Here is a 9635-nt window from a genome sequence, read left to right as displayed (position 1 = left end):
GGATGGAACTACGAGAAAAATTCCTATGCTATGCTTAGCCATAGAGGGGAAGTTTCCCTGTTTATTCAGTGTCCACTCAATACTCACCACTAAAGACAGCTAGTTTATCACGCTGTAAAGACTTCCCTGTTTGAAAAAGTATGAAACTGTTGGTGACACTTAACTTTTTTCTCTGCCTGGGATTCTGTTACAAATCCATTTGAGCAAGAGTCCTGAAGGAAACTCTTACGCTACCATTTCACCTCGATGTGCACTCCAAGACCTGGCAGGATATCCGGAAGCTGGTGCTCTCAAAACTGTACCCCGTCTCCCGATAAGATAGAGGGGTTTCCTGCAGAAGAAACACCGAGGAGGAAAGGCCCTCTTTGGTGCGGGCACCCACTTTGGGTGCTTGTCCCCAGTCTCTTTTGCTGCAGGACAAGTGACAATGTACGTAACCACTCCTTCATTTTTTTTTATATCCACGTATAACAGCAATCAATACAAGCACCTGCTTGCAACAAGGCCTGCTGGGATTCCGAACGACAGTAATGATATCCCAGAAAGGTCATCACATTCCCTGGTGAAAAGGTCAACACAGCATCTCTGAAAAGGGGAGGGGTGCGGAGTGCTGAGGCAGCTCCGCGAGCCTGCAGCTGTCTGGCCTCTTCCACTCGAATAATGATGTTGCTGTTTTCTTTCAGATTCCTTTCTAATTGATGTTGGTCATCCCTTTGCTGAAAACATTGTATGTGCACATTTTTGAACCCTTGGTACTTTACTCCTTGTTTGGACTTGTTAAGAGACTGACGTCTGTGGGAATGGGGTCACTAGAAGAAGGGGAGGAACCATGAAAGTTGTTGACTGCTGAGTTTGTTGCCAAGACGAAAGGTCATACAAGATTTCAAGGCTTTTAAAATTATTACACTTATCTCACTTAAGTGTTTTGAAATTTTATATCCAGCCCTGGTCAAGTAGCTCAGTTGGGTAGAGCGTTGACCAGATACGCCAAGGTCACGGTTTCATCCCCATGCAGGGTGCATACGAGAGGCAACTGATAAATGCATCGAGAAGTGGAACCACAAATTAATGTTTCTCTTCCCCCTTCCTCTCTGTCTCTCAAATCAATTAAAAATCCCCAAAATATATATAAAAGAAATTTTATATTCACTTGGATAAACAAAGGAGTAAATATCTATGAATTATCTAATGGAAACTCTGGAATTCATTGTCATGAGATGAAATTGCAAATCTTATTGTAGAGCTTTAAGAAACTATGGGGATTTAAATTTGACTGTTTCAATCTGACTTTGTTAAATTTGACTTTCTCAGCTTGTAGCTGGCAGACCCCAACCGGGAAGACACAGCAGTGGGCCGGGAACATGATCTGATGAGAGCTGGATCCAAGGCTTTGGCCGTGGGGACGCCTGGATTCAGGAGATACTCCTGAGATGGAGAGTATTCAGAACTCCAAGACTGCATGGGTTATGGCAGGGTGGTGAGGACCTGAGAAAGATGGAGGTTTCCACCTTCACAGGCTGGGGAGTCTTTGCAGCTGCAGGCTGCTCTGGCAGAGCCGCTTCCCCAGCTGTGCTGACCCCAGGCACCTGCGCTGCCCAGTGGCTAAGAGAGACCGGAAAAGTCCTGTTTACAGGAAAAAATTTTATAACTGTGGGGATACATGTTAACTAGATTTGTGTGGTGATCATTTGCAACATACACAAATATCATTATGTCGTGCACCTGAAACTAATGTTATATAGGTCAAGTACATCTCAATTACAAAAATTAAAGTACTCTTTAAATGAAAAAAAAAAAAAAGAATCTTGAGCTTCCACAAAAATAAATTTTATGTTTGAAATGGCTACATGAAATTCCTCATCAAGGCTTCTTACTATCTGATAAGCTCTTTAAATTTTTGCTACATGATAAACATGTTTACACAATTAAAAAAGTGTTTGTATATTTATCTTCCAGCTTTATTCAGGGATAATTGACAAATAAAAGTTGTATATATTTAAGGTGTACAACATGAGGATTTGATATACACAGTGAAATGACTCAAACAATTTTAAAACCATTTTTACAACCACTTAAAATCTGCCAAGCCCTGGCTGGCATAGCTCAGTGGATTGAGTGCAGACTGTGAACCAAAGTGTCGCAGGTTCGATTCCCAGTCAGGGTACATGCCTGGGTTGCAGGCCATGACCCCCAGCAACCGCACATTGATATTTCTCTCTCTCTCTCTATCTCCCTCCCTTCCCTCTCTAAAAGTAAGTAAGTAAGTAAGTAAATAAATAAATAAATAAATAAAATCTTTAAAAAAAAATTGCCAACAGTTGAACTTACAGAATTGGCTATCTTTTCTATCATCAACAAATGTAATTTGGTACTTCTTGGGATGATGCGAATGGATTCCAAATCCAATTGAACTCTTTTATAATGAGTAATCCAAAATAATGACGGAACTTTTGGGAGCCCAGCATGGGCACCACGGAGAGCAGACCCAGTGCAGCTAGAAGGGAGTGGGGGCTGTGAGCTGCCCTTCCACCAGGAGACACCCCACTAACCTCGAGCTGCCTTCCACCCCCTTCCCTGCCTGGCGCCCCCACGGTCCCTCTTGGCGCTAAGGTTGCTCCTTGCTCAGCCCGATGGTGAACTTCTGAGGATCCACAGGGGAGACCCCGAGGCAGAAGTAGGTCCTTGGCAGAGCCTAGCTTCTGCTTTCTCTTTTTCTTTTTTTATCGAATTGATTGTGGTGACATGGGTTAATAAAGGTTTCAGGCGTACCATTATATAATACATCATCTATACATTGTATGGCGTGTTCACCACCTCAAGTCAAACCTCCTTCCACCACCATTCATCCCCCCATGCCTTCTTCTCCCCCCCCCTTTCCCTCTGGTAATCACCATACTGTTGTCTGTGTCTATGAGCTTTTTGTGTTTTTTTGCATCATCCCCTCACCTTTTTCACCCAGCTGTGCAACTCTCCTCCCATGTGACAGCTGTGAGTCTGTTCTCTGTGAGTCTGTTTCTACTTTGTTAGATATTTTGTTACTTTGATCCCACATGTGAGTGAAATCATATGGCACTTGTCTCTCTCTGACTGGCTTATTTCACTGAGCATCACAATGCTCTCCAGGTCCATCCATGCTGTCAGAAAGGGTAAGATGTCCTTCTTTTTTACAGCCAAGTAGTATTTCATTATATAAATGTACCATAGCTTTTTATCCACTCATCTACTGATGGGCACTTGAGCTGCTTCCAAATCTCGGCTATTGCGAATGATGCTGCAATGAACATAGGGGTGCATGTACAAGGAGGACTAAAAAAATCGGAATTTATTTATAAAAAATCGTGTATTTATCCTTACATGTTTAAACTTCAGTCACCTTCAAAGTACTCTCCATTTTATGCAATACACCTATTGAGACAATTTTTCCACTGTTCAAAACAACTTTTGAACTTGTCAATTCTGATGCCTTTTAGTGCTTCTGCCATTTTTGTTTCACCTCTTCCACATCAGCAAAATGTTTCCCTTTGAGGATTTCTTTCATCCACTGAATAATCAGTGCATTGTAGGCAGGTACACTCATAAATCACCCATTGTGAAATGGGCAAATGTGTTGGTCTTCAAAAAAAAAATGCACTGAAGCTGAAGGCAGCCTCTCACAACACCACCAGCTGGTACCCTGATATTCATAAGCTCCTAGAACACTCACCTAGTGGGGGAAGCCTGTACTACAAGGGGCTCAGCCTGCAGAAGATAATTCCGTTTGTTTTTCTTGTGGGGGGGTCCCACCTCATATTCTTTCAAATTAGTGTTTCAGTTTTCTTTGGATATAGTCCCAGAAGTGGAATCACTGGGTCATAAGTCAGTCCTATTTTAATTTTTGAGATAACTCCATGTTGCTTTTCATAGCAGCTACACCAATCTGCATTCCCGCCAGCAATGCACAAAGGATCCCCATTCTCCACATCCTCACCAGCACTTGTTTGTTGATTTATTGATGACAGCCAATCTGACAGGTATGAGGTGATATCTCGTTGTGGTTTTAATTTGCGTTTCTCTAATGATTACTGATGTTGGGCATTTTTTTGTATGTCTACTGGCCGTCTGTATGTACTCTTTGGAGAAGTTCCTATTCAGGTCCTTTGCCCATATTTTCATTGGATTGTTTGTGGGTGGGGGGGTTGATGTTGAGTTGTGTAAGTGATTTATAAGTTTTGCATATTAACCCCTTATCAGATGTATCATTGGGGAACATGTTCTCCCATTCAGTGGGTCGTCTCTTCATTTTGTTGATGGTTTCCTTTACTATACAAAAACTTTTTAGTTTGATGTAGTCCCGTTTATTTTTTCTTTCATTTCTCTTGCACAAGAAGATATATCAGAAAAAAATATTGCTACAAGAAATGTCTGAGATTTTACAGCGTATGTTTTCTTATAGGATTTGCAGGGTTTCGTGCCTAACATGTATGTCTTTGATCTATTTTGAGTTTATTGTTGTGTACGGTGTAAGAAGTGTGGTCTAGTTTCACTTTTTTGTGCATGTCTGTCCAATTTTCCCAACACCATTTATTGAATACACTATCTTTGTCCCACTGAATGTTCTTGCCTCCTTTGCCAAGTATTAAGTTACCAGAAAGGCCTGGGTTTATTTCTGGCGCCTGCTTTTTGAACGTATCAGTGAGTGTTGATTGGCTCTTACCTTGCTACCTGCAGGCCTGTGGGCAAGCCCGCTAACCCCACTTCTGAAAAGTCTGGGTGGATGTTACCTTGGGCTGGAGGGCTCCCGGCCACACCCTTCCCCAGCCTTCACGCTGCCGGGTGGGCTGAGACTGTTGGTACTAGACTGCCTGCAGGCCTACTCTGTTCACGGCGTGTCCAGCGGGAACCTGCTCCAGACCGGTGGTCCTCACTGCAGCACACGCCCGAGTCACCTGCAGGGCTGATTAAAACACATTGCTGCGCCCCACCCCCTCACCTTCTGATTCAGCCAGTCTGGGGTGGGGCCTGAGAATGGGCATTTCTAACAAATGTCCAGGTTATGCTGCTGTTCTGGAACAATGTGTTGAGAAGCCAATGTCATAGAGGTTAAACAAAACTGATTTTTACATCCTTCGCTTAAAGCAGCCCCTCCTCACTCCCTTACCCCGGGTTATTTTTCTTAAGAGCACTTACTTGACATTATGTATGACATATTTATCTGCTTTGTTTTGCTTCCTGATGTAGTTCTATCTCCTAGAACAGTGCCTGGCACGTAGTTGGGGCTGAAGGATGTTTGCTGCTTGAATGAACATGCCTTCTGGAAGGTGTCGGCCAAAGCTGAAATTAAGAGAGTGACAAAGGTCACTCAGGAAGAGGGGAAACATTGAAAAGGAGATTGGCCAAGGAAAACCCTGGGGCGTGTTGGAATAACAGTAATAAGTGACAGAGCGTCAGGCTGGGAGCCCGGCCCCGGGCGGGTGGCAGCAGCACGGAAACCCACAGAGGAGAGATTTTCAGAGAGGGAGAAGGACACCAAGAGTGAATGTTGGAGATCATCTAAGGCGAAAAGGTTGAGAAGCCCTTAAGGTTTGTCCGCTGGAAGATTTGTCACTGATTTTGATAAAAGTAAAGTAAGAACCATGTTCAGAGCAGCAGGTTCATTGCTTTGGAGGGAGTATTGAACAGTGGATGTAAAACCGGGGGTAAGATACGTGCGGACTGTTTATTCAAGGGTTTGGCCGTGAAGGAATGGATAGGGGGGTATAGGTCAAAAGAATTTGTTCTCTGTCCCTTTCCCTCCCTGTGTGTCTGTGTTGTGTGTGTACAATAAAAAGGATTCGAGCATAGTTTTATGTTATAGGAAAGGAGTTTGTAAAAAGATGTTGAATATACAGGACTGTGTAATAGTAGCCAAAGGTCAAGGTCTTGGTCCTAAAGGAGTTGGGGGGATAGACTCAAGAGCAAAATGGGTAGGGAGAATGGATGGCTCCTAGCCTCCAAGACCAGGAGGAATGATGTGAGGGAGCTAGGTTGGAGCCTGGCGTGGAAGTTGAGGGGTTTCATGCATGAGAGCCCCCATTTTCTCTGGAAGCCGGAGCAGACTCATTTCCTAGTGGTGAGGCAGGAGTGGGTAGGAGACGTGAAAGGGAAGGCAAAGGCTCAGAGTAATTGCCGTGGGGAGCAGAACTGGACAGTGGCATCAAATGCCCCCCGCCCCCGCAACCATGGGTCATGATGTTAAGAAATGTTTTTGAGAGACAAGAATGCTGTATTGGTTCTATCATGAGCTTCTAACTCATCCATCCCTAAATGTTTTTCAAAAGATTCATTCTTGTCACAAGGCATATATTAAAGCTTCAGAAGCTCAAAATACACACACACACACACACACACACTCCTTACTGGCTGTTTTCTAAGGCAAGAATGCTGGTAGGAGCAGATGCAATTAAAATACACTCCCAGATGCAAGCAGGGCTGGGAGGAGACCAGGTGGAGACTCATAATTACCAGCAGAAAAAGGACCCTGGTCATCATAATAAGCAGCAGGGTGGAAAATACTTGGTCTTGACTCACTGAGCCCTCTGATTGTGCTTAATTCATTGTAGGGTCCAGGGAATGAACGGAATAACCCCAATAAGTCTTTTTGATTTGTGTAACAACAAAAAGCAAAAGAACTGAGGAAGCGCAATTCGAGGCCTGGGGAGATAGCTCATGAGTGAAGAGACATGACTTGTCACCCTGTCCCCAGAACTGAATCAGGTCCCAGGCCCAGAACGAGCCCCAGGTATCCTTAAAGCAGGCTGCCATGAGACACTGTCCCTATGCACTGCAACCTTCACCCCAGCCTCTCCCCAAAGGCCTTGTGATCGCTTAAGGCTCTGGAGAAGAGAAACTACCCAAACTGTTCAGGGGCCATCACTAATTTCCAGGGCTCAAAATGTCATGGTTTGCCCTGGCTGGCGTAGCTCAGTGGATTGAACGCGGGCTACAAACCAAAGTATCGCAGGTTCGATCCTCAGTTAGGGTACATGCCTGGGTTGCAGGCCATGACCCCCAGCAACCACACATTGATGTTTCTCTCTCTCTCTCTTTCTCCCTCCCTTCCCTCTCTAAAAATAAATAAATGAAATCTTTTAAAAAATGTCATGGTTTGCTGTCAACATTCTGAGCTTATGGAGGGGTTAGGTGATACATGAACTGAATTTTCACTCAAGTTCACCTTTGGCCAGGGCTAGGACTGACTGCATCGTATGGTTGCATACCCGACTTGCCAAGTGAATAGGGGAATAGGTCATCTTAGCAACCGACAGAATTTCTTCATTGGCGTGTTCACTCATTGAGTAAGGGCGATTCTGGTAGCAAATGCCAACTGGAATGTCAGAGTAGCACATGGAGAGCATTGCCAGATATCTGGAGAACCGCAGAGGCGAATGTCTCTATGAAAAGTGTGAAAGAGGCAGGTGTGATCCTCCTCGTTCCCATTCATTTCCCAGGTGAGCTGCCACAGAAGACGGCAGGTCTGGGAGGATGACCGTGCATATTGTAACCTGAGCAACTGAGGAGTCCAATTGTAGAGACTCTTCTGAATGGGGTCTCCTTCCTGAAGCAGCCCAAACAGCCCCTGACACTTGGTTTATGGTTACTGATCTGGAATGTAGCTCCAGAATATCTTTTTACAAATCTTTTTTTTACATTATATGCCAGTAACTTTCTAGATTTAATCAGAACTTTCATATTTTTATTGCCTATGACTTTTTTAATATCTTTGTCTATGTCTGTATATCAGTCTTTGCTTTCAAATGAGGATAATAATTGTAGCTTTCTCTGTGGAAAAGGAAAGAAAATTAGGTAATCCATGTTATGATCATGTAGTAAATGCTCGACATGTGTTACCCATTAACTCAGATAACTGGGGATGAGAATCTGGGATAATGGGGTTTTCTTTATCTGTTTCCAATTCACTTTGCAAGAGTTGTTCCCCCGTGAGATGATAAACTTTCCGAATCCTTGCATGTCTGAAAATGTCTTTTCTCCCGCTTAAATGTTGAATTGGCTGTGTAAAGGATTTCAGTTTGAGCTTGGAAAATATTGCTCCGTTGAGAGACCCAATGGCAATCTAATTTCCATTGCTTTATAGGTAACCTATTTCATCAGTTATTCTAAGGACTCAGGGGGCCCTTGTAATATAAGAGTTTGTGTTTTTCTTCGAATCCGGGACGGCTTCTTCTTTTTAAACCCCCAACCCTGACCACAAACCTTTGTGGTTTCCATAACACCTGTCACTCAGAGGCTGCAGTGTCTGGATCCATTCTTCACATCCAGTTTTCCTTTTTGTTGATTGGCTGTTTAGCCCTACCCATTCTGCTACATACCAGCTCATGTATTTTCCCCCCTATTTTTTTTTTTTTTTGTCATTAAGGGATTTAAAGGATTCCTCAACATCCCTGGCTCATTCGTGGAACATTCTGTTCTGTAGGGGTCCCACTCCTCCCCCCAGAATTTTGGAATTTTAGATAGAAGGTAAAGTAGATGTGGGTGGTCAGGTTTCCTTCTTGATTCAAATTCCTTTGTTATCTTCTGGTTTGTCTTGCTCCTTTAAGTAGATTGTACATTTTAAGGTAATATATTATGCCTTGCTCGTCTACGTCTTAAACTACTGCTTTCTGGTTTTATGATCTTATAGGATCTTATAAATCTGGCTCATTCCAGCCGTTCAGTAAATACATCCTCGTCTTTAGCTTCCCGGCTTTTTTTCCTCCAGTTGGCACCTGGAATGGTCTCCACTCCGAAGCCTTCCTCACGCCCTGCATTCCTCTCTCCACAGGGATTCTCCCCAGGCACCAGAACTGCCTGTGCTTACCCCCAGCAGACCTAGACCTCCTGAATCAGAGATTCTTGCTGATCAGAGATTAACCCGGGCATTCTCCCCCGACTCCGTGTCCCTCTCACATAAGCTCCACAGGCGATTCTGAGGCACACGCAGGTTAAGAATTTCTTGACCTCTTGGCGGGTCATCCTTAGGGCAGGACGGCCCACCCGCCCATGCGCAAGAGGTGGTCGGAGAGTTCCAGGGGGGAAGCCCCAACTCTCATCTTCCAACCACGTCGAAGGAAGTAGGCCTCCTCCGACCCTGTAGGCGGCCAGTGCGGCCTGAGAGCCCGTCCAAGGGGCCCTGCCGCTGGGATAGCGCCCAGATCAGACCCGGGCGGTCAGCCTGGCTCAACCGTCCCAGGGGCCGCGCGCCGTCGGGCTCGAACGCGGCGCCGGGGCGCGGTGCGCAGGCGCGCTGGCCGCCCCGCCGCGCTCTTCCGCAGTCGCCCTTCCCTGCACGGCTCCCCTGACTTTCCCGGGCCCCGCAACGGCAGCGAGCGCCGCCGGCGTCGGGGCGACGCGGGTGAGGGGCGGCCACCCAGGGCCGGGTGCAGAGGGTGCTCCCCCCACCCCCGCTCCCCCCTCCCGCCGGCTCCTGCCAGGCCTGGTTGTGCGCAGACCCCGGGGGCAGGTGGAAGGACCCCTCCCCACGCCGCCGGGGGTGGGGAGAGACGTTGGGGGCGGGGAGGGGGCCGCCTCCCCCGGGTGAATGGGGACGGGGCGGGCGTAGAGGCCTGAATTCAGTAAGAGGACGCCGGCGGCCGCTCCGCTCCTCGGCTCGGCCCGGAGAC

This window comes from Phyllostomus discolor, chromosome 14, assembly GCF_004126475.2.
Source record: "Phyllostomus discolor isolate MPI-MPIP mPhyDis1 chromosome 14, mPhyDis1.pri.v3, whole genome shotgun sequence".
In the NCBI taxonomy this organism is placed as follows: domain Eukaryota; kingdom Metazoa; phylum Chordata; class Mammalia; order Chiroptera; family Phyllostomidae; genus Phyllostomus; species Phyllostomus discolor.
The sequence above is the reverse complement of the archived record's forward strand: the minus strand, read 5'-3'. Positions refer to the sequence as shown.